Source organism: Mobula hypostoma, chromosome 1 (genome assembly GCF_963921235.1).
Source record: "Mobula hypostoma chromosome 1, sMobHyp1.1, whole genome shotgun sequence".
NCBI classification, from domain to species: domain Eukaryota; kingdom Metazoa; phylum Chordata; class Chondrichthyes; order Myliobatiformes; family Myliobatidae; genus Mobula; species Mobula hypostoma.
This window is the reverse complement of record NC_086097.1, coordinates 219083663-219108966: the sequence shown is the minus strand read 5'-3', so window position 1 is coordinate 219108966 and position 25304 is coordinate 219083663. Positions and strand designations below refer to the sequence as shown.

The 25304-nt window shown below is 42.3% G+C and overlaps 1 protein-coding gene and 1 pseudogene across 2 annotated transcripts in view; both read right to left on the bottom strand.

The window, feature by feature from the left end:
- The window catches only part of c1h8orf34 (chromosome 1 C8orf34 homolog), a 356319-nt gene that overhangs the window by 119217 nt on the left and 211798 nt on the right, over positions 1–25304 (bottom strand). The window lies entirely within an intron of this gene.
- On the bottom strand, positions 20865–21268 carry LOC134343304 (sin3 histone deacetylase corepressor complex component SDS3-like; annotated as a pseudogene).

The following is a 25304-nucleotide window of genomic DNA, read 5'->3' as shown; positions in this document are numbered from 1 at the left end:
GGAACTCCTGACATAGATAAACAAGGTAAAAGAATTTACTAGTTTAATTTGTGTCGCTGCAGATTAATTGACAATCCCAAATATTTCTAAATCATTCACAGAACTTCTCTTTTGCAATAACATCTTCTCCATAACATGGAGGTGAAAACATTGTTCTCATACACCATATTTATTCACCTTATTTACCTGGACACATTGTTGATTGTATGACAACCAGAAATTGGTGGTGTTAGAGAAAATGACATGTTCTGTTATATTACCACCATGAATTATTACAATATCCCAAGGAAACCTTCCTGATAATCTCCGGGAAATGAAGATTAATCTCCCTGAGTAAGGGGTGTGTCATGATAATTTCCTGAGTAAAAGACCCACAGGGTCAATCTTCAATGCATGCTAGATGGTGACGTTGTGGTGGCAGTGAGGGTGGGCAGGGGATGTGGAAGTGCTTGAGAAAAGAATATGAGACTTTTCTCTAACACTCAATGAACAATAAAAAATGCTGCTTAGCATCTTATGGCTGACCTTAAAACAATCCTTTAGGGTTAGAACATAGAAACATAGAAAACCTACAGCACAATACAGGCCATTTGGCCCACAATGCTGTGCCAAACAGGTACTTACTTTAGAAATTACCTAGGGTTACCCATAGCCCTCTATTTTACTGAGCTCCATGTACCAATCCAAGAGTCTTTTACACGACCCTACCCTATCCACCTCCACCACCATTGCCGGCACCCCATTCCATGCATTCACCACTCTTTGCTTAAAAAACTTACCACTGACATCTCCCCTGTACCTGCTTCCAAGCACCTTAAACTGTGCCCTCTTGTGTTAGCCATTTTAGCCCTGGGAAAGAGCCTCTGACTATCTACACGATCAATGCCTCTCATCATCTTATGCACCTCTATCAGGTCACCTCTCATCTTCCGTCGGTACAAGGAGAAACGGTTGTATTTAACACTTGCTGACTGACTTCCCAATCAACCTGTCCGCTTGCTCTGCCATCGGAACTTCTCAGCTTATCCTTCTAGGTTTTGTGTTTGACGGTCTGATATAACCCGACAGAAAACCATGAATACTTGACCATATATCCTTACTAATAATTTCTATCGAGTATAAGGCATAAAAATTTCCATGTGTTTATTTATTTATCAGCAACAGGATAGAAATGAGGTATTAAATCAAGCAAACTGTGACAAGGTCCATGTCACACACATATTTAGAGTACACATTGAGACATTCAAACACATTGATACAGCAGGAAGAAAAAGGCCCACTTGTTTGTAACTTAAAGTAACACACCTTAGCTGCATCTTTGTTGTGAGAATCAGTTATACAGGACATTGACAGGGTCAGAGCTGTACACAGGAAGTTATCTAACTGCCTTTGGATAAGTAGGAGATGTACTACACTCATATGTAAACATCCTGAACAGGTAGAAAGCCATACTAATTTTGATGTGGCTCAAATGCACAGATTGGATGTGGATACCTAGCTGGAGACAAATGGCAACCCTGCCTCTAAACGATGGCATGAGCTTACAGTATTTTTATCCACAAACTTGATGTCCACTACAGATCATTGATAATTATTGAAACAAGACTTTCTATTTCTATTTCTGTTTTTGGTAGAAACTTTCTCATGTGAAATGCGTAAACTTAAGACATCAAATGAAACCTGTCAGTGTGTAGCTGACGTCGCTACCTCAGGAACGGCTCATGTCACAGCCCAACCAGATAGACGGGCTGATCGCAGAGGTGCGCCCTCTACTAAAAGCAAGGGACTCTGCCTCCAGGTCTGGAGACAGACCAGCTCTCAGAGCAGCCAGGAAAATCCTCATCTTTGGCATCAAGAGAGTAAAGACTGCCCACACACAAAAAATTCAGAAACACCTGTACGAGAACGATCCCAACGTATGTGACTGGGCATCAGGGGCATTACTGACTCAAGGAAAAAAGTGTCAACTCTACCAGTGCCACTCCCCCCCGACATTCTCAACAACTTTAATGAATGCCTCGAGGCAAGCAACACAATACCAGCCATGAAAACTAACCCCCCTCTTGGCAAGCAGCCACTGTGTGAAAACAGTGGACATGAGAAGGACTCTGCAGAGATTCAGCTCCCATAAGGCTGCCAGCTCAAACAACATCGCAGGTCGAGTGCTCAGAGAGTGTGCACACCAGCTCACTGATGTTTCCAGACATCTTCAACACTTCAGTCATCCAGGCTGCTGTACCCATATGCTTCAAGTCACCCACCATTATCCCTGTACCAATCAACTCTACACTTTTGGAACTAACTGACAAACTTCTGGTGGCACCGATGCCAATCATCATGAAGTGCTTTGAATGGCTGATAATGACTTAGATCATAAACTCCAGTCCTGCCACACTATGCTTCCTGGCAGAACCGCTCTATGACAGATGCCATAGCATCTGGCCCTGACACACCTAGAAACACCTAGAAAACAAGGACACATGTCTGAGTGCTGCTTAGGGTTTTAGCTTGGCATTCAACAATATCGTCCCACAAACACTGGTGAACTATTCCCACTCCTCTATCTAAATAAATCACTGTGCAACTGGGTGTTGGACTTCCTAGCCAACAGACTTAGGAAGTCAGGATGCACAACCATTCCCTCCCTCCTCATCTCCCCCAGCAGGGGCTTTGTGCTGAGCCCATTGCTGTAAACTCTGCCCACACATGACTGCACGGCCAAGCACTCGAGTAATCACATTGTCAAGTTCGTCAATGACACAACTGTGGTGGGTCTCATCAGCAACAACAACGAGACAATCTACAGCAAGGGGTTGGATGAGCTTGAAGCTTGGTACCCAACAAATGACTTCTTCCTCAATGTCAACAATGAGATAGTTATCATCTTCAGGAGAACTCACGCCACTCACACCTCTCTGCAAGTAGTTTCAAACTGCTGGGAGTGCACACCTCACACAAGCTCTCACGAACACAGAACACATCCTGCACAATTCAGAAAACTCATTCACACCCCTATTTTCTGAAGAGAACTGGATTATGCACATCAATACTCATGACCTTCTACAGTCGTGCAGTAGAGAGCATCCTTACATGCTGCACCACTGCATTGGTATGGAAACTGCAATGTGGCAGGCAGGAAGGCTCTGCAATGGGTAGGTAGTCAAAACTATCCGGTGCATCACCAGCACCAGCCTACCTGCCATCAAGGGCCTATGTACAGAAAGGTGCTGGAAAAAGGCCAACAATATTATAAAGGATCCCACCCATCCTACTCTTGGACTGTCCAATTCCCATCAGGAAGAAGTCTACACCAGGACCACCAACTCAAAAACACTTCCCCCAAGCAGTAAGGCTGATCAACACCTCCACATCTCCACCCACTACTGCCCCTCCCCACACACACACCCCCATTACTTTATGAATTTTTGTCACCTTATGTATAGAGACCTAGGTCACTTTATATACATATAATCAATCTGTGAGTATAAGCGAAATTACATATTTATATTCATTGTGTTTCTGCTTGTGCTATTTATCTTACTGTTTTTTGCGCTGCCTCGGATCGGAACAATTATTTTGTTCACCTTTACACTTGTCAAATGGAAATGACATTAAACATCTTGAATCTTGAAAATGATGTTATTTCATTAAAGGCTAAGAATGAATATACTTTAAATCATGCAGTAATTACTAGTACAGAAAAAATATATAAATACAATATTTTGTGATAATTAATACAATAAATTGTGCTGAGTGCACAGCATCTTCCTTCCACTGCCATGTACATGCTTCTCCAGTCACTGCAACATTCTCTTCAAGGTGTGGATAACTCTAGAAAATATAGATTTACTGTAATTTATTGAACAGACATGTACTTGTACATAAAGTCCTTGCTAATGCTATGAAATTATTTTTAAAGAGATTATCGGAAATAAATTCTTTACTTGGAGAAGTGCAGACAGTAAATTGTTTGAGAGTGAGAGTGTGATATCCTCTACGGCAGTGGCCCCAACCTTCGGACTGCGGATTGATACCGGGCCGCCAAGCGTGCAGGGGTGCAGCGGTAGCTGGAGCGTACCCAGCACATCTTTAAGAAAAAATCCAAACTAAACAAGCTAATTAATTAGGTGCCACCCGGAACGTAAATGTTGGCCCAGATCAGAGGCGATTGCTGATTTCACTTGCTGTACGTGATGATTACTCCTCTTTCCAGGGCGCTGGAGCCTTTAGCTGTTCCATTGTTTGGTCAATTTAAACACCAGCCCAGACAGGCTGAAAAGACAGGATCGAGGTGTCATGTTGAATCTACACAAACTTCTAATAAAGTACAGGCGCTGCCGTACTTTCTTTGTAATGACAGTTACGTGCTGGTCCCAGGACAAATCCTCTGACACTTTTCAGAGAGAGAAATGTCAATCCTTAATGCTGAAGAATTTAAAGTTATTGACCCTCTCCACCTCAGTTCCTCTAATGAAGACTGGCTTCTGGGCAGCACCTAATGTATTAGCTTGTTTATTTCGGCGTTTTTCTTAAAGATGTGCTGGGTGCGCTCCGGCTACCACTGTATCCCTGCATGCTTTGCGGCCCGGAGGTTGGGGACCACTGCTCTAGGGTGTGACCCTTTTGAAAACTGCAAATGTCATCGAGAATGAGTCATCATTTGAATTAGTGAGTGAGAGAGCAACATCTTGCTGGGCAGGAAGCTTTAGAAAACTGCAAGTCTCATCGGGAGTGAGTCTTGTTTGAGTTAATAAAAAGAAAGGAGGTGTAAGAAGAGCAGCAGTTGTTGGAGTGGGGCAGTGTTAGAGTGTCACTTTGGCTCAACAGGCTTCAGCAGGCACAGGCAGAGGTTCTAGGTAAGTTTCTAGTCAGTTTTATTTCTGAAAGTACATAGCTAGTGCACTATGAATGGGCCCAGGATTAGTGGTATGCTCCTTGTGTGAGATGTGGGAACTTTGGGAGACTTCCAGTCTTCCTGATAACTACGCCTGCACAAAGCACGTTAAGCGGCTGCACCTTGGAGTCTGTGTTAAGGAACTCGAGCTACAGCTCGATGACCTTCAGCTCACATGGGAGAATGAGGGGGTGATAGATGGGAGCCACAGGGAGGTGGTCACCCCTAAGTTGCAGGATGTAGGTACCTGGGTGACTGTCAGGTGAGGGAAAGAGAATAGGCAGCCAGTGCAGTGTACCCCTGTAGCTGTTCCCCTCAATAATAAGTATACCACTTTGAATTGTTGGGGGGGGGGGGGTGAATCGACCGACCAGGGAAAAGCCACAACAAGCAAGTCTGTGGCACTGAGTCTGGCGCTGTGGCTCAGAGGGGAAGGGAGTAGAAGTGATAGAGGATTCCATAGTTGGGGAGAAGACACAAGATTCTGTGGACATGATGAAGACAATTGGATGGTACATTGCCTCCCAGGTGCCACGTTTGCAGATGATACGAAGGTAGGTGGATGGGCAAGTAGTATTGAGGAAGCAGGGAGTCTGCAGAATGACTTAGACAAATTTGGAGAATGTATAGTCATGCACTTTTGTAGAAGGAATAAAGGTGTAGACTAGTTTCTAAATACAGAGAAAATTCAAACCTCAGAGTTCAGAATTCCCTAAACATTAACTTGCAGATTGAGACAATGGTAGGGAAAGCAACTGCAATGAGTTTTCATTTCAAGAGGACTAGAATATAAGAGCAAGGATGTAAAGCTGAGGCTTTATAAGCATTTTTCAGATTACACTTGGGGCACTGTGAGCAGCTTTGAGCCCCTTATCTAAGAAAGAATATTCTGGAATTGGAGACGGCCCAGGAGGTTCACAACAATAAATTTCGTTGTGAAGGGATTAAGGTACGAAGCGTGTTCAATGCCTCTGGAGTTTAGAAGAATGAAGGGGTGGGAATCTCATTAAAACTTTTCAAATACTGAACCATTTGGATAGACTGGATGTAGGGAGGATGTTTCCTATAGTGGATGTGCCTAGGGGCAGAGGGCATAGCCTCAGACTAGAGGGGCATCTATTTAAAACAGAGATGAGGAAGAATTTCTTCAGCCTGATGGCAGTGAATTTGTGGAATTCATTGCCACAGTGGTAGCGGCTGTAGTGGCCAAGTTATTGAGTATATTTAAAGCAGAGGTTGAGAGGGGATAACCCGTCAGTGATGATGGAATGACAGAGCATACTCGATCGACCGAATGAGCTAATTCTGTTCCTATATCTTCAGGTCTTATGGTATTAAGTTCTTGGGTGATACCTTCTCTAAGGATCTATCCTGGGCCCAACATATCGATGCAGTTACAAAGAAGGCACAACAGTGGCTATATTTCATTAGGAGTTTGAGGAGATTTCGTATGTCACCAAAGCCACTAGCAAATTTCTACAGATGTACCACGGAGAGCATTCGAACTGGTTGCATCACCATCTGGTATTGGGGGGGGGGCGGGGGTACTGCACAAAATTAGGAGAAGCTGCAGAAAGTTGTGAACCTAGTCAGCTCCACCATAGGCACCAGCCTCCCCAGCATCCAGGACATCAATGAGCGGTGCCTCAGAAAGGCAGCATCCATCATTAAGCACCCCCATCATGAAGGACATGCCTTCTTCTCATTGCTGTCATCAGGATGGAGGTCCATGAGCCTCAACACATACTCAACGGTTCAAGAGTAGCTTTTTCCCCTCTGCCATCAGATTTCTGAATGCACGTTGAACCCTTGGATAGTAAGTACCTCAATACTTTTTAGTTCTGTTTTTGTATTATTTATTTAATTTAACTTTTATACAAGGTAGAAAGTGAAGCTTTGCATTGATGGTCAGTAGATCCCCTTGTACTGTATCGAAGCTTGAGCATTTATGTTAGAGAAGTACAGATGCTTTCACACATTCCTTGGTTTTATTACAGACAAAACAGCAGACACCTATACTTTCTAATTAATATCTTCTATGTAAGTGGTGCACTATGGATTATTTTTGATTTTCATGCCAAACTGCCAGAGAATTTTAGAATGTTTAAGAGCTTCAGAGAGCATGAGTTCTTGGGAAGAGGATAATTGGCTCCAGGAGATGAAGTTTCTATAAACAGCTGAATACATTTCTGTATAGACATGAACCTGCCATAAACAGCTGAATACATTTCTCCATAGACATGATCCTTCCATAAACAACTGAGTATATTTCTGTATATGCTCTATTGCACTTACAGTTCACAGCTTGTTCTCATTTCCAACATGATACATGATCCCAAAATAGTAGAAATACTAAATATTGAGCAATAAAGCTGAGGGGTTGGTCACAGGTCTTCATTCAGAGCTGAGACTTCAGTCGTTATTAGAAATGTAAGCTTTCTCAATGCCTTCCATGAAAGAGCTTCTGCCAAAGCAAAGCTGTAACAGGAACTGGGATTCAGGCAACCCATGTTCAGCTCATATTCGACTTTCACATTCTGGACTATTGTGTGTAGTTATAATTTCCAGCAACAGTAGCAAACTTCTACATTTCCAATAATGTAGACAGAATGTAACATATTTGAATAATATTATGAGACCACCCACTGGATGCAAAGGACATATAAACTGTACATGCTAGAAATATGGAGGAGAATTTGAATAAATGCACCAATAAATTAGCGCAGAACAGGTGTGGAAAACTTATTTTCAGTTCCAACAGCTGTAAGTGATCAGGAGGATTAAGGTTAAAGTGGTTGAACAGCGAGAACTTTTATCTCCTGCAGCTGTTATTCCTCAAAATGCATTTTCCCACACAAGTCATTACTTTCTGACCTCCAGCCAGATTTGAAGGGGATTATGATTCTAAACTACTATCACATCAGCTTTTCTGTTTGCATTATTCTATAACAAACTCCTGCTGATAAAGTAAAGCAGTAAAATATTTCGGGAAAACTAGACTTCGGATTAAACAGCAAAAGTAAAATTAGTAATTATTACTTGAAAGGACCTGAAAAATTTTAAAACCTACCTGCAGACTTTTTAATTTTGAACTCTGAATTGACCTTGCTTCATTTCATTGCCTTTCATGCATGATTTGAGCTGGCCATACAATAAAACTAATATCTTTTATGAAAAAAATTCTCTGACATATGTACTACAATAGACCAAAGTATAAAAATATCATACCATCACTTCTACATTACTCTGCAAGATTAAACAGAATTATTTGCAAATTCCAGCTGGTGACACATTATTATTGGAGGTCTTATATTTCCAGGTAATGATGTTTCTTTCTTCTTACAGAAAAATCACAAAGGAGTTAAGATTTTTTGTGAAATAAGAGAAACAGACAAAAATAAAAAAGATTATTGTTATGAAATATTAATTATCACACTGAAAAGTTTAAGTAAAAGTCCCAGTTTTATAAGGTTTCTGAAGAATGGGAGAAAACTGAGGCATGTTTATTTCAGTGGAATCAATATATTATGTTTCTGTCTTCACACCTTCTTTCCATTGCTGTACTGTTCTATGTTCTATACTGTTTGAAGACCACTGCACTATAATTTCCTAAGAGTGACATTCATCTGTCTGGATTGGAGAGCATATCTTACGAGGAAATGTTGAATGAGCTAGGGCTTTGCTCTTTGGAGCAAAGAAAAGATGATAAGAGGCATAGACAGCGGACAGCCACTTTACTACCCAAAGTGGCAACGAGAGGGCATAATCTTAAGGTGATTAGAGCAATGAAGAGCAGAGGTACCAGAGGGAGATTTACTTATTTACTTTTACACAAAGTGGTAAGTGCATGGAACACACTGTCAGGGATGGAGATATAGGCACGTATATCAGGAACATTTCAGAAACTCTTAGGTAGGCACATAGATGAAAGAAAAGTAGAAGGCTATGTGGGAAGGAGAGCTAAATTGATCTTGGAGTAGGTTAAAAGGTCAGCACCACATTGTGAGCTGTAGGGCCTGTAATGTACTGTTCCGCCTGCCTAGTGCAGAACCATCAACAATTCCTAGTAATTCTGCCACTGTCGTGAAAGGGTATGGCTAGGAAGTACAGACTCCCACTCAGAAACTTACACATCCACATTAATAAAGCTACAAGTTGTCCTTAGACTTGGCTATATTACTTCATCCCTTGGCAGGAAACAGTGCTTCTAATGAGTGGATTAGATTTGATTGGATTGGTTTATTATTGTCAGATGTACCAAGATACAGTGAAAAGTTTGTCTCGCATACTGTTTATACAGATCAAATCATTACACAGTGCATTGAGCTAGAATAAGGTGGGGTCAGTAATTGTGAGGTTTGTACTCTGTTACACTGCAGTGACCATGTAAAAATAAGACCATAAGATGTAGGAGCATAACTAGTCCATTTGGCCCATGAAGTCTACCACCATCTCCTACTATCACTACGCAACCTCTTACAACTTATTTTCCCCCATTTCTCACTTACCATGACCTTGTGTTTTTGCCTTTTCAAAGGATTAATAACTATCACATTGATTGGCAGCAGACAATGAAGAGACTGCGATGCCTGATTATACACATCCAGTACAACACACTGTACCGGCTTGGAAAAGCAAAGAATTATAGACGCTAAAAATCATAAACAGCTGAAAACCTCAGCAGGCTGGTCACTGTCTGTAGAGGAAGAAATGGGTCAATGACCTTTCTTCAGAGCTGGGAAATGCAGCATGTTTCATCGCTGTCACAGAAGGACAATTGGTATGTTTACAAAAAGTTGGTTCATTGGTAGGCTTGCTAGAAAATCTGTTTGTAATCCATGGAATCATCCAGCATCAAGTTGCAAACATCTCGGCACAGAGCTTGTCGTTATGAACCCAGCAGCTTACCAGAGAACATTGAACTTCTTGGGTTAATAAGCATCTGAATTTACTAATCAAGGCCTTGACTGAAGTGGTTAAGCCCTTGAGTTTTCAGTTAATCTTGTCAAGTTCATTGAGGTGGTCACATGCTTCCAGCATTCTGTGATTATTTAAAGAGGACTCTCAGTTGGTACCAGAGGTTGGTCATTATGTCGAAGAGAATGAATTCTTGTGATGTCACTCCTCTGGGGCCCTGTTGGTATTCTCACTTCGGTCGGAGAGGATAAGTTACCCCGTGGTGTTGTTTACTTGCTCCTCCGAGATGCTGATTCCAACATTTAACCTCTTGTTTCCACTTCCTGGTGATCCTGACATTCTCCACACCTGGGACCAGTCCTTTGGGAAACTGAGATACTTGGTGGACAATTCCAAGGTCCAGCTAGGGGCCCAAACAGAATGCAGCAACCACATTGGGCAAGACAAGTGCTTCATATCTACGGTTCCACTGGTGCACACAGGCACTTGATATCCGACTGTTGCAGCAGCTTGAGCCTCATCATTAATGAAATCTGGAGGGCAATACAGTACTCTGGCAACCTGCGCATATAAATAAAAACTACTGAGATTAGTGAAGCATCATCCTGGGTTTCAAGCAGTGCCCAAATCTACTGTGCTCTCTTAAAATGACATCTGTGATCCCAGCCCTAAACCACGCCAGTGCATTTGTTGACACATTTCTCTCAGCCAGCCCAGACTGTTGACATGCATGCTAACATTCGTATCTTCAAGCTTTCAAAGTGCAGCGTTCAAATTTATGTATACCATTTACTATCCTGAGAATCAACTTCTTGCAGGCAGCCAGAAAACAAAGAAACACGATAGAATTCATAGAAATAATACGCAACCAAGGCCAACGAACATCCAATGTGTAAAAGAGGACAAATTTATTTACTCAGAGATACAGCACGGACTAGGCTCTTCCAGCCCTTTGAGCCGTGCTGTCCAACAACCCCCCAATTAAACCCTAACCTAATCATGGGACAATTTACAATGACCAATTGACCTACTAACTTTGGATGGTGGGAGGAAACTGGAGCACCTGGAGAAAACCGTGCCTTTCAAGGAGAGGATGTACTAACTCCTTACAGAGGATGCTGGGACTGAACCCTGAAATCTAATGCCGAGCTGTAATAGCGTCATGCTAACTGCTATATTATCATGGCACCCATACAGTAATGCATAATAAACTTAATACATAAATTGTACAAATTGTAAAGGAAGGTAAATAATACATAGAACATGAGCTACAGCGATCCCAAAACTGAGTCCACAGCTGAGAAGTCAGTTCAATGCTGAAGCAAGTGAGGCCGGTCCAGGGAAACGGCTGCTCTTGAAGCTGGTACTGGAGGATGCAAGACCCCTGCACGATGGTAGTAACAAGAAGAGAGGGAGACAGGTCAAACGCAGGCAAACGTCGCTGCACGCCGGTTCATTTTCCACTTTTGGGCCTTGACAGTTTAACCTGGCTCATCGCTTTAATTGGCACGGAGCAATGGAACTGAGCACAGGTCTGTTTTCTGCGTTTGATCCTGGCGATGGCCATACCTGCATTCCCAAGAGTCAAACTCGACAAATCCTTCATGAGATTGTCTAGTTCGTTTAGATGATTCAATAGTATATTGTGGATTGCAGTAATCATCGTTCAAAAGAATTATATCTAGTAGAGTATCTAGTAGTTTTGTGAACTGCCCGCTAAACATCCCTGTATATCACCAACATCATCTTGTAACTTGTCTTTTAGTCCTGAACTCCTCAAGGTCATTGTATGCAGTAATTTCCTGATTTATTAATATTCACTTTATGAAAGGCGTTGATGCTTCCAGTATGCTTCTTCAGTTTACAAAACCTTTCTCGCTACAATGAATAATTTATCAATCTGCGTTCATAATGCATTTTATTTGGTACCTGCTCCTGTACCATTTTGATTTTGTAGTGTTACAGTGCTCTGCTTATTATCAGAATCCATCAACATCTTTTCCTTTTACAGGTGACCATTACCTCCTATGGTTTCCCAACCCTTCCAATCCACCTCTGGTCCTCCCATTTTTGTTCCCTTTCTCATAACACCCCTCCAGCTCCCATCACTCATTTTTGTCCCTCTTCCCCTCCTGCTCCATCCACCTCTCACTCACACATTTCACCCTCTGGATCCCCTGCCCCCATATGACTCCATCTGTCCTTAACCTCTCTCTTAATAGTTTCCGTTATCACCTTCCTTACTTATCAGGTCCCAGTAAGGGAAGCCTTTGTGTTTCTGATTATCAGCCCTGAAGTTAACACTACCTTCACATCACTCCCCCCACCTGGCTGCAATTGCTATTTGTTTCTCCTTTGCCTTCTTCCATCTATCATCCATTTTCTCTCCCTCCCAATTCCTCACTTCCTGTTCCCACCAAGCTCCATCTTCCCATCATAATCCACCCCTCCTTGGTCCACAATCACCCACTGTCCCTTATCTCCCCCCCCCCCCAACGTACCTCCCCTCTTTATACTGAATATTTTCCCTCTCCACTGCAGAGTCATAACCCAAAACATTGGCAATTCCCTTCCCCACATAGATGCTGCTCAATTTGCTAAGTTCCTCCAGCAAACTGTGTGTTGCTCCAGGTTCCTACATCTTGTAATTTCTTATGCCTTTGGATTTCTTTCAGTGTTTTCTAAGACATGCGGTAAACCAGCGAGGTGTCTGCAAATCCACCTGTCTCTGCAGTGTCGAATTAGGCTCTTCTTCTTTGCAAATCCCTGAGATCAAGGATGGCTTGCTTCCAGTTTAGTTCTATGAGTTCTGAGGTGGGTAAGGAGACAATGCTGCCTTAAAACTTCAGTGAGCTGGGTTCATTCCTGACCACCAATGCCGCCCGTGTGCAGTTTACACATTCACCCTGTGATCATGTGGACTTCCCACAGTGCTCTAGTTTCCTTCAACATCCCAAAGACATGGAACTAGGTAGGTTAAATGACCACTGTATGTTGAAATATTGGTGTAGATGAGTGATCGAATCAGGAAAAAAATCGACGAGAATGTGCAGAGAATACAATGAGATTATGTCAGATTAGTATATAAATGTGTGTTTGATGATCAATTTAGACTAACTGGGCTGTTTCTAGGCTGCATATGAACTATGACCAGTAGACTGAAGACTCAGTTAACTAAAAGTAATTAATTTTAGGCTCGAGTAACAGTAATGTGAGATACAGGACCAGGAATAGATTAATCAACCTTTTAGGCTTGCTCTCCTATTCAATATCACAAGTAATTATTGATTTCAATACCACTTTCCATTACATTGCCATATTCCACAATTTACTCTTCATCCACCTTAAATATCAAACTGTCTGTTTTTTTGAACTTAGCAACTGATCATCCAAAGATTTACAAAGCTCCAAGGAAAATAATTTTACAAGGCAAGGACGCTAATGTTTACGAAATCAAGTTTTTCTTTTACATTGTAAGTAGTCGGTGCCTGAACTGTGCCGCCAGAAGTGGAAGCAAATATGACAGTAACCCGTAAGGTAGGACAGACACACGATCAAGGGTGAAGGAACATAGACCATGTTCAGGCAGATGGGCATCATTGTCAGCAGAGACAAGATGGATGAAAAGGCCTGTTCCTGTGCTGTACTATTTCATGCTCTATGCTTTAATTTCTCTCCATTTTAGTCCTAAATGGTGAATTATAAGACTTCCCTCATTCGGAGACTTTGATTCCTGGAATTAGACTTCCCAGGCAGAGAAAGCATCCTCCCACCCAGACGACCTCCTTATGAATTTTATTATCTAGAGACAGGATTGCTATGCTTTCTAACTTTTCTTGATTGAATTTCAATACTTTGGAGAGTAAACTGTAAAAATGCCATCATTCTGCAAGATTTATTTAGTTTGGGAAATATGACATGAAAATGCACTGGCACACACCTGACATTTGACATGTTGTACGGCACAGAGTGCAGATATCCACCATGCTCTGCTCATTGATTGAAGGCAGGTGATATTTTTCTGACATCATTTTCAAACATCATTTGCCATTCATAGAAAACAATATTTTCACAGCACTCCTTCCAGTACAGCTTGTGATTTAAAAGGCTGTTCGTCCAGTTGACAGATATGATTGAACCTTGAGAATAGTGGTTATGTCTCACCATCCAGAAAACTTCCTGGCTCATGCCTCTTAAATAGATTTCAAATGAAAGAATGGGCCAGGTTCTCAGTACCTGGTGAATTCCCATATGATCATCACTGGAAATGAGCTGGACAATTAGAGAACGGAATTCATTCATCTTCATATAATAAGGGGGTTCACATTTCTATCAAAATTGTGCAACATAATAAATCCTATAGTTTCAAATATATTACAATATGAATTAACAGAAGCTTTTTTTTGTCAAACACTTAGGCCCACAATTGAACTGTATAATTTAGATTACCCTAGCAAAGACACGGTATGAGTTAAACTCCTACAACTCTAGGAGCAAGTTAATTTTATTTGTAAATATATCTTTATTTACTAGTATATTACCTTATTCGATTGCTGTTAAATGAATGGAGCAATAATACCTCATCACAAAGAGTCACAGAGCATTAAATCACTGATACTGACCCTTCAGCCCAAACCGCCCATCCTGACCCATGGTGTCAATCCAGCTAGTTCTAATTTCCTGCATTTGGCCCATATTCCTCTGAGCCCTGCCTGCTTACCACCTTGGGTTACCCCTGGCTCTCCATTCATGACCCTCACTTTGCCTGGTCATCTGTTTCACCGCTGAGTTGGGGGCCCACCTGCGAGACCACCTACTTGCAGCCTCAGTTGATTTCATCCCATAAATCTGTGGAGTCGGAGGAAACCCATGACTTCACAGGAGTGCCACAGCTTAGCAGTCACCCTGACTAAAAGGGAAGTCATCACCCTGCCGCCTCACAGACCACACAACTGCACGATCAACCTCCTCCCGATCACCATCTCTCCACAATGTCGTGTGTTCTCCCTTTCCCCCGAGACCCTAGCCGTGAATGTCTACTCTGCCGAAGTGCTACAGCATGATTTCATTCAACCATCCCAATCCCCAGCCGGTGTAGGATTCTTCTTTGTTAAAAAGAAGGATTGGAGTCACTGACCCTGCATCGACTACCATGGAATCAACAACATCACCATTAAGAACAGCTACCCTCTCCCATTGATGGATCGCACATTCAAAACACTCTGTGGGACTCAGACCTTCACCAAATTTGTTCTACAGAGTGCATACAACCCCTGATTCACATCCACCAGGGGGATGAGCGGAAAAGAGCCTTCATAACACCCATTGACCACTACAAATACTTCATGATACTTTTTGGATTTTCCAACAGTCCAGCTGATTCCAAGGCATTTTAACAAGATCCTCTGAGACATGCTACACAGATATGTGTTTGACTACCTTCTTTTTCTCATTTTCTCCAAGGAACTTCAAGACCACGTCTGTCACTTCTGTTCAGTGCTTTAGCGTCTCCTCGACAGCCAACTGTATTGCAAGTTAGAAAAATACCATCCCAGTCATTTGTTTCCTGGGTTACATCTTCTCATCCTAAGGCATAACCAAACTGCTGTACTGTTTCTTGGGTTTCTCCAACTTCTACCGCTATTTCATCTGAAACTACAGTCCAATTGCTGCTTCTGTTGCATCCTTCACCAAATCAGCTTTCTCACAGATAACCTGGTTTGCTGCCACAGACCACGCTTTCAAGAAGCTCAGGGGATAGTTCACCATCACTCCCATTCTCTGCCATCTGAATCCTTCCAGACCTTTTGCAGTTGAGGTGGACACATCTGACATGGGTGCCAGCAATGACCAGAGATGAAGACACTACCTTGTGCCTTCTTTTCATGCAAGTTCAATTCTACACAGCAGCATTATGGAGCAGGAGATAGGGAGCTACTTGCCATTAAATGGGCCTTGGGAGGAATAGAGACCCTTCCTGATCTGGACTGACCACCAGAACCTCGTATCCAATCAACAAACCCACCAAGTCAAACCACATTGGGCTTGCTAGGTGATCCTCTTTCAGCAATTCAACTTTTTAGCTCCTATTGACCCAGTTCCAAGAACACTAACACAGATGCCCTGTCACGACAGTTCAAGCTGGTGGAAAAGGATATGGACTCTCAGCCTATCATGCTATCTTCTCAGATCCTCACCCTGATAGTCTGGGACCTTGAGAACCAGGCCCTACAGCACTTGCCTGCTCTGGCTGACATACCGGATAACCACATGCACACGGCAGCAGCCATGTGCTCTGAAGCACTCCAGTGGGCCCATTCCTCACCCCGCTTCAGCCATCCAGGCCCACGACAGACCCTGGATTTTACCATTCCCTCGATGCCCAGGGGGCCATGGTGATCATGAGACTGGTGGATGGTTCACCAAGGAGGCCCACTTCATTGCCCTCCTCAAACTTCCATCAGCCTCCGAAATGGCAGACCTGGTTCTCCAGCGTGTAGTTTATCTCCACGGCTTCCCTCAAGACCTTGTGTCAGACAGGGGCCCACCATTCTTCTCCCACTTGTGGCGAGGCTTCTGCTCCACCTCACCAAGTCTTTTCTCTGGCTATCATCCACAGACCAATGGTCAATCAGAAAGAGCCAATCAGCAAGTGGAGAAGTTTCTTCAAAGCTTCACAGCCTCTAACCCCTCCATATGGAAGAGGTATTTACTCAGGGCTGACCTGTTCCCACATTCTACACATCTCCTCTGCCACAGGTATGTCACCCTTTGTGGTGCTTCATGGCTACCAACCCCCATTGTTCCCCACAGAGTAACCAACGGTGGAGGACCCATCCACTAGGATGCTGTTTCAGCACTACCGAATGCTTGGAAGAGGGCACAGAGGGCCATCCTAGCTGTCAACCACACCTACCGCTGCCAGGCTAATCACCAGTGGTGCCCAGCCAGACTACTATGGCCTGGGAACTGTGTCTCTCCACCCGAGATCTGCCCCTGCACACTGACTCCCATAAGCTCTTGACCGGGTTCACTGGTCCCTTCAAGATCACCCATCATATCAATCCAGTCACTTAGCATCTCTGGTTGCCATCATCTCTCAGGATCTCACTTACCTTCCAATTGTCCCGCCTCAAGCCCGTTGTCCATGGACTACTCAACCTACCTGAGCCTATACTTCCAGAACCTAGAATTGCATAAGGTGGTTCAGCATACACGATTCACTAGCTGATGGATTCACATTGTTGTGAACAGGGTGTGTGGTACCTGGCTGACTGGGAAGGGTATGGCCCAGAAGAGAAGTCTTGAGTGCCATTCAGTTTCATCTAGGACCCATCCCTCGTTCAGGTCGTCCACTGTACACATCCAGATTGTCCTGGACGGTCAGGTGCTAGCCATAGGAGGGGGTCCTGTCTGGCTTCTGCAGGCAGGCACCTCCCAGTCAGCACCCAGCTAACAGGAGTCACTGCCACTCATTTCTAACTCATCACCTGCAGCCTATTTAAACCCAGCTTTCATCCATGGTTCTTGTTCACCCATTGAACCAGCCAACGTGAACCATTTGCTCCTAGCCTTGTTACTTTGTTGTTGCCTGTTGTGCTAAGTTCTTCTCTCTCTTGTGGCCTCTTGTGACATGTTATTTTTGCAGTCTGTTACTAAAATTGTCATTTATTGCTGAATCATCTCAACTGCTCTGCTTTAGGGGCAAGCCATCTCTACCTTTCCTGACTCTTGGCATCTTTCCTTTTCCTTCAATGCAGTGGACACCCATTTGAATGGGTCGCTGACCACGTGGAACAAATGTTTGATTTGTTTTGTTCTGCTTTACATAATTTTAAAGTTTTTAAATATTTGCTTTTTATTGTTTTAAATCACTTACAAAAATTATTATCTTTTCTAATTATACTGTATGTCTGACGGCCATCTCAGTGGGGTTCGTGAGGTTAGTTCATACAGCAAAAATGCATCTGGGTGGGGAGAGACAGGAGGCAGTGTGTTCAGGCAGCTGTCCAAGTTTAGCAGACTTGACCCCAAGGGTAATGCAGAACACAGGAAAATGCTTTCAAAAAATCAGAGCAATTATCTACTTTGCAATATCTGCACCCCAAGATAAAGTCAAAAGTCTCAAGGATTATCTAGGGGCATTCTTCCTTTAACTAACAGTTTTGGCAACTATGCTTTTCAAACAATGTTTCACATTCTCTAGGACAAGTCAGTAAAATCACTCTGAAATTAAAAGTGTTTTTTTCCTGTTTGTATACAGTATGCATCCCAAAGCTGAACAAAACGTTTGCCAGGCTGTTGTTGAATCAAAACGCAGTGCAGTCACAGATTCCTGGCTTTATAGATGCATCTTGGACAACATGATTATCCTATAAAGCCAGGTATTTCAAGAGATGGAGCTTTAACAATTCTAAGAGCCTTGGGACCTTCTCTTGAACATTACAGACACTATAAAAGGGGAAGTTATTGGTGCCACTTAATTTTAACAGCAGAAGATCAAATGAATGGTAGCAGTAAATCAAGATGTACTTTTGCAGTAAGTATAACAGGGGTTCATTGAATAGCGGGTAATATAAACAGCCTTAAACTGTCATGCTGAGTAAATGTACCACTATTATTCTTACCAATTAGTTCTTTATTTATCTGCCTAAAGAAGCTACTTTGCCTGCTTTTCCTTCTAGAAAGTTTCTTACTGTGGAAAAGAATGCAATTCAAATGCTATCCCCATGAGCTTGAGTGGGAAAGATCAAAATTTATCCCTGCAATATTTGATGTTTTTTTATACTGTATTAACTGAAAATGTCTGATCTTTAATTCACAAACTGATATTATGATATAATATTTTATGTGGGATATTACAATTGTGCTAACCTCAATTTGCTGTAGAAATCAAGAAGTAAAAAATCTCTCTATTTGTTAAAACATGGTCCTCTACGACTAACCAGGCCGATGGAGCATGCAACTGTAACATATGTGTGAACTGCAAAAGTCTGGATATTTATTACGCCAAGGAGCACAACAAAGAACAGATCTGAGAGCAAAAACTCTCAATATTGAAAGCCTTTTTATTGACAGAATCATGATCAGCCAACCTAGAAGAGCAGAACACCAGCTAGACTTAGGAAGCTTTATATTATCCTTGACGAAGAAGCCCACAATTGATACCACATCCACCGTCCCAATCACTACCCCAGAAGTAGCATAGTGACTAAATTGCACCATTTACAAAATGCGGAGCACTGCTGCAGGAAAGCATCATCAAGAACCTCCCACCATCCAGGCCATGTTCTTTCCTCATTGCTGTCATCGGAAAAAAGGTACAGAAGCTTCAAGACCCACTGCACCAGGTTGAGGAACAAATATCAGGCTATTGAACCAGAGGGGATAACCTCACTCAATTTCACTTGCCCCATCACTGAACTGTTCCCACAAACTATGGATCCTTCATCTCATGTTTTTGTTATTTATTATTTTGTTATTTATTGCTTATTTTTTTCTATTGTATTTCCACAGTTCATTGTTTTTTTTTATATACATGGGTTATTGTCCAACCTGTTGGGTGAGACCTTTCTTTCATTCTATTGTGTTTCTCCTATATAATTGTCCACAAGTAAATGAATCTCCGGGTTGCAAATGGCGACGATATTCATATATGCTACTTTCACTTTATTTCTCAGTCCTCTCAACCTCTCCCAACAAGAAGCAGCAGGATATCAGGGAAAACTGGCTCCTCCAAATTCTTTTCTAATTCACACATCACCCTGACTTTGAAATAAAGTGTGTGCTTGTTGTGTATGTGGCTTGGTTATACAACAATGCTATTAATAAAAATGCTGGAGATGGGAGCTAAGTTTCATGGATCTTTACTGGCAGAAATCCAAACTCGACACACATGTTCAGATCAATACGCGCGTAATAGCGCATGCAACAATGTGTTACTAAAATATAAAGCAGTCCCTTATTATAATGTAGGCTATACAGTACACTCCTCCCCTTTTATTTTAATAGTGTATCAACTGTTTTTTTTACTGGGGCATTATGCTAAACAAATATGTTTACCCTTAACATACAAACACCTACCCTTTGTTTACCTAGCAACTTAATAATATCAAATTATAATAAGCTTTTTTTTACTGTTGGTCTAAAACCCATTTATAGCACAAGTCCCTGGGGGGTGGTCTTCTCTAGATTGTCTGGCACTGAAGCAAATCGGTCTTCACTCTATTGTCTGGAATAAATTAAACAATCCACAAATTGGCAGGTTCCAGCCATAGACAGTAGTCACCTGCATCTTGCAAAGATGACAAAAGCAAAGTGAAATCCGTGTAAAGGTGAATGTTATTCTTAAAAATATTACAATCATCAAAACTGAGATGGCATTGGAAAGTATCTTCAAATAGTGTGTTCTTCAGTCTGTCAATAAACTTGTTTGTTTTAATACAGATTTCCATATAAAAGTCATGAACAGTTGACCTCCGCGCACAGGGAGTTAAGAAGATGTGCACCTCCAACTTGCTAAGAGTTCTAGACAGCAGATCGCCTCCATATAATGAAGACTCCTCTGTGCAGCTGTCCTAGATATATATGCATCTTTGTGCTATCACTTGTCTTCCTTACCCATATCTCATTTGTTCCAACTGAGCTAATTACACAGCTAATCTTCTTATTCTCCTTAGATTCCAAATAGATGGCCTGACCTTCATGATACCATCTCTTTTCGTAATATAACTTTCCATCTTCTATTCGTGCTTCATATCTTTGTGCTGGTGATTCAGCAGGAGTGCTGAGAAGATGCTCAGGAGAAGACAGAGATGCTGGTTTTTTTGGAGATTTAAGCTTATTGAGAGTTTGCAGATCTTCCATTATCTGTTCATCTGTTAACAAGTAATTTAACTGCACAGATGTAGGTTTTCATCTTTTGTCTGTAATCGGAGCAGGGTCATTAGGTCTCCTCAGTTTCCTAGTCATTATTGGCTTTACCTCAGTAGAATCTCCTGTGATTTCCATTGCTAACCTCTCATTCTCAATCATCTTTTTCTTTTCTTCTAACTCAAATCTTTTTATCTTCAAATTCATTCACTGCTGCTTTCTTCTCTTTAATATAATTCCTTTCCACTTGTTCTGTCTCCAGTTGCAGAAAAGCTCTGCATTTTGTATTCTTTCCTTGTATTGTTGATCTAGTTTCTTCATCCTTTTCTGATACTCCTGCAAAGTGCCTTCCTGTAACTGCTGTAGCTGCCTTTTGAGAGAAGTCAATTTCTCCTGGTACATCTGCTCTTTTACTTCCAGATAGTCTTCATCATCCTGCTTATTGGCAATATCTGTCTCATTTGCATCCTCCGTATCTTCATCCAAGTCACGGCCACGGATACTGCGTTCATCCTCGTCAACACTGTCTAGCTCCTCCTCATCGTTGTAACAGTGGACAATGGGTGAGAGGAGAGCTGCGGACATCTTCCCCACCGAGCTGCCCTCTTTTGTTGACACATCTAGTGCCTTGATGGTGTGCCAATCCAACCGGATTTTCTTGAGCCATTCACGTCCCAACAATGGTGGTCCTCCATTTTTCAGTACACACAGGTTCAGCTGCTGTGTTTTGTCTCTGTAGGTCACTGTCACTTTAATTTTACACTTTCTGTGCTGTGTAAGTCTTTAGCAGTAGTTTAGTTCATTTCTGAGGTATGTGAGAAAACAGTCGTTTGTAGTCGTGTACAGAGATCACTGTTAAAGCTGAGCCTGTGTCCAAATCCATTTTCAGTCTCACGCCTGCCACTTGTGGAGTGATCCTTATTACTCTTCGATCATCTGTCTCTTTCACACTGTGAAGTTGTAGACAAGACTATTCACTTTTGTCTGAGTCATTTTCATCAGAACTGCTTTCTTCCATTTTGTGTACATTGTTGTGTTTTCCTTTCTGGGGTTTCTTGTTCCTCTGTATTTTGTTCTTTTTCTGCTGGTTACTAGCTTTGCAAACTCCGCCGGAAGTTTCATGGATCTTTTCTGGCAGAAATCCGAACTCGACACACACGTACAGATCAATACACACCTAACAGCGCATGCATAATATGCACCTAATAGCGCATGCAACGACGTGTTACTAAAACATAAAGTAGTCCTTTATTATAATGTAGGCTATACAGTACAGTGCTCCTCATTGTCACTGTGTAAAATATTTAGGAACTCTTTGGTCAAGAAGATAACTCACAACTGACTTGACAAGAACTGGATCCAGGCAGCAAATCTTTGCATTACTCACGATGCCCATATCCACAAGATTAAAAAGTGTACAAAGTAATAGTTCACTGTCATATTGCAACATATAGTATCATGAAATGTTAAAACACATTCTTTCAAAAAAATGTACATAGTCTTTATGCAGTGAAAGTACCAAAAACATGCTAAGGCAGAACAAAAAATGTTGAGAGATGGAATTTTATTTCTACAGAGCACTGAACCTGAATGAAAACTCCATGAAAGTAATCAATCACTTCACCTCTCCCTGATACAGAGAGATATGCTAGTTAGACACTGCTGTAAACAGCTTCTGGAATGATGCACTGAAATACTATCCACTGCTTGATGTTACTATACTTATCATCACATCTGCAACAGTCCGTGTTTCCCAGTAAACTCAATTTAAAAGACAGTGACGTAATCTTATTTTTCAAGTCCATATGACCATAAGGCACAGGGTCAGAATTAGGCCATAATTCCATATCGGCTGGTTTATTATCCCTGTCAACCCCATTCTCCTGCCTTCTCCCTGTAACCTTTGACACCCTTATTGATCCAGAACCTCAGGCGTTAACCCTTTCATTCCTGGGATCATTCTTGTGAACCCCCTCAGGCCCCTCTCCAATGCCATCGCACCCTTTCATATATAAGGTGCCCAAAACTGCTCACAACACTCTCGGGTGCTGTCTGACCAATTCCTTATAAAACCTCAGCATGACATCCTTTCTTTTATATTGCATTCCTCCAAATGAATACTAACATTTCTTCTCTTACCAGCTGCAAGTTAATCTTTAGCGAATCCTGCACAAGGACTTCCAAGTTCCTTTGCACCTCTAATTTCTGAATTTGTTCTCTGTTTAGAAAATAGTCTATGCCTTATTCCTTCTACCAAAGTGCATGACCATATGCTTCCTTACACTATACTTCATCTGCCAATTCTCCCAGCCTGTCTACAGACATCCCACCTCTCCCGGAAGTTCCGGGAGCCTCCCACATTTGAATAGTGGCTCCCTGATGCCTGCAAATTATATACAATATCACGGAAATCAATTCTTTTGAGAACGAGCGAGCGAAAGCAAGTGATAGAGCGAGGGAGCACGCGAGCAAGAGAGCGCAAGAGCAAGTAAGCGAGAGCGCGAAAGAGAAAGCAAGCGAGAGCAAGCAAGCCAGTGAGCGAGAGCAAGTGAGAGAGCGAGAGAGCGCGATAGCGAGAGCAAGCAAGCCAGTGAGCGAGAGCAAGCCAGAGAGCGAGAGAGAGCGCGAGAGAGAAAGCAAGTGAGAGCAAGCAAGCCAGAGAGCGAGAGAGAGCGTGAGAGAGAGTGAGAGAGCGCGAGACAGAAAGCAAGCGAGAGAGAGTGAGAGAGCGCGAGAGAGAAAGCAAGCGAGAGCAAGCGAGAGAGCGCGAGAGAGAAAGCAAGCGAGAGCAAGCAAGCCAGAGAGCGAGAGAGAGCGCGAGAGAGAAAGCAAGCGAGAAAGAGCTTGAGAGCAAGCAAGCGAGAGAGCGAGAGAGAAAGCAAGCCAGAGCACGCGAGCGAGAGACAGAGAGAGCGCGAGAGAGTGCACGAGCGACCACGAGAGAGAGAGAGAGAGAGAGAGAGCGCGCAAGCATGCACCATGGCAGAGTGCTCTAAAAAAAAGAAAATATAAAACGTACATCACCCCAGACTACACTGAAGTGTACCCCTGCTTAACAGGGGTTAAAAATAATGACAGTGTTGCTCACTGCACTGTTTACAACAGTGACTTTTCTATGGCCCATGGAGGGTTAAGACTGTAAAAGGCATGTTGAGGTGAATTTAACAGGTGTCATTCGTTCATTAGCATAGCTAACGTTATTTAAACTAGCTGACCAGCTGCTGAGGAGCTACTCTGTTGCAGACATCCCACCTCTCCTGGGAGTCTCCCGCAAATTGATGGTGCTACCTCCCTGAAATGAGTTTTGGCAGGGTGGGATGTCTGTGTCTAAGACCTTCTGCAGACTCCCTGCTTCCTTAACACTACTCCCTATCTTTGTATCATCTATAAAATTACCCATAAAGCAATCAATTCTGTCAACCAATTTATTGAGATATAATGTGAAAAGAAGCTGTCCCAACAATGGCCCCTGAGGAACACAACTAGTCACTGGCAGCAAATCAGAAACAGCCTCTTTTTTTCCCACTCTTTGCCTCCTGCCAGTCAGCCAAACTTCTAACCATGCTCGTATCTTTCCTATATACCATGGACTCTAATACCAAGTCATTTAAACAGAGTGCATCTGTGTAAGATAACTTTGGCATTACTCAGAATAATTTCTGCATAAAGGTATCCAAAAGTGAACGCTGTGTAACTCCTGTTAGAGTTCTTTGTTCTGCAAACAAGGCCACTGCCATGGTGATTATACACAGTGAGTGAATCATTTTCCATCCCAGCACAGAGGCAATACAACTGTCACAGTGAGCAATAGCCTTGTCCAGAGCGTAACTTTACACTGACTTTTTAAAAAATGGAACAAGTATATTTTCTATTTCTGTACAAGCTCTGAGCCTTCTCCTTTGATAGGATGTAACTAAAATAAAATACTACAAGGATAAAGATTTTGTGTGTGTTGGAAGGATAAAGATTTCTTGTGTTTCCTATTCATTGAGGTAGCATTCTTTTCATAAAATATAATTTAATTATTCATGGAACGGGGAAAAAAAGATCAGAAGGAAACACACATAACCCTCTTTATAGGTAGACCACAGAAGATACATCTATAGAAAGTAAATGCATCAGGCAAAGGATAAAAGAGCAGAGTACTAACTAAATATTACTTAAAGTGTTTTGATGTAGATTGGAAATAATTGTAGTAAATAATTTAGATGATTGGCAGTTGTATGAAAATTATGATAGGAACACCCAGTGTATTCTTTATAATGGTCTACCTTCAGGAAAAGTTATTACAAAGGTCCTCAACAACCTCCTCCTCCCATTGGCCAAAGAGCTCCTCTAGAGATGGTCGACAGGCAGATGGAGCCAGGTGAGACAGAGGCTTCTTATTAGGCCTTCTCCCACTGACACCTTCCAGTCTAGATATTCAGGCACCTCCCAGTCTCTACCCCGCTAACAGCATTCACCTGCCTCTTGTTTCCAGAATCATCAACTTCTGCCTTTTTAATACCAAAGGTTCATTTTATTATCAAAGTACGTACAGTATATAGAATACAACTCTGAGATTTGTCTCCTGCAGATAGCCATAAAGTGCGGAAAACCATAGAAATAGTTGAAAGAAAGA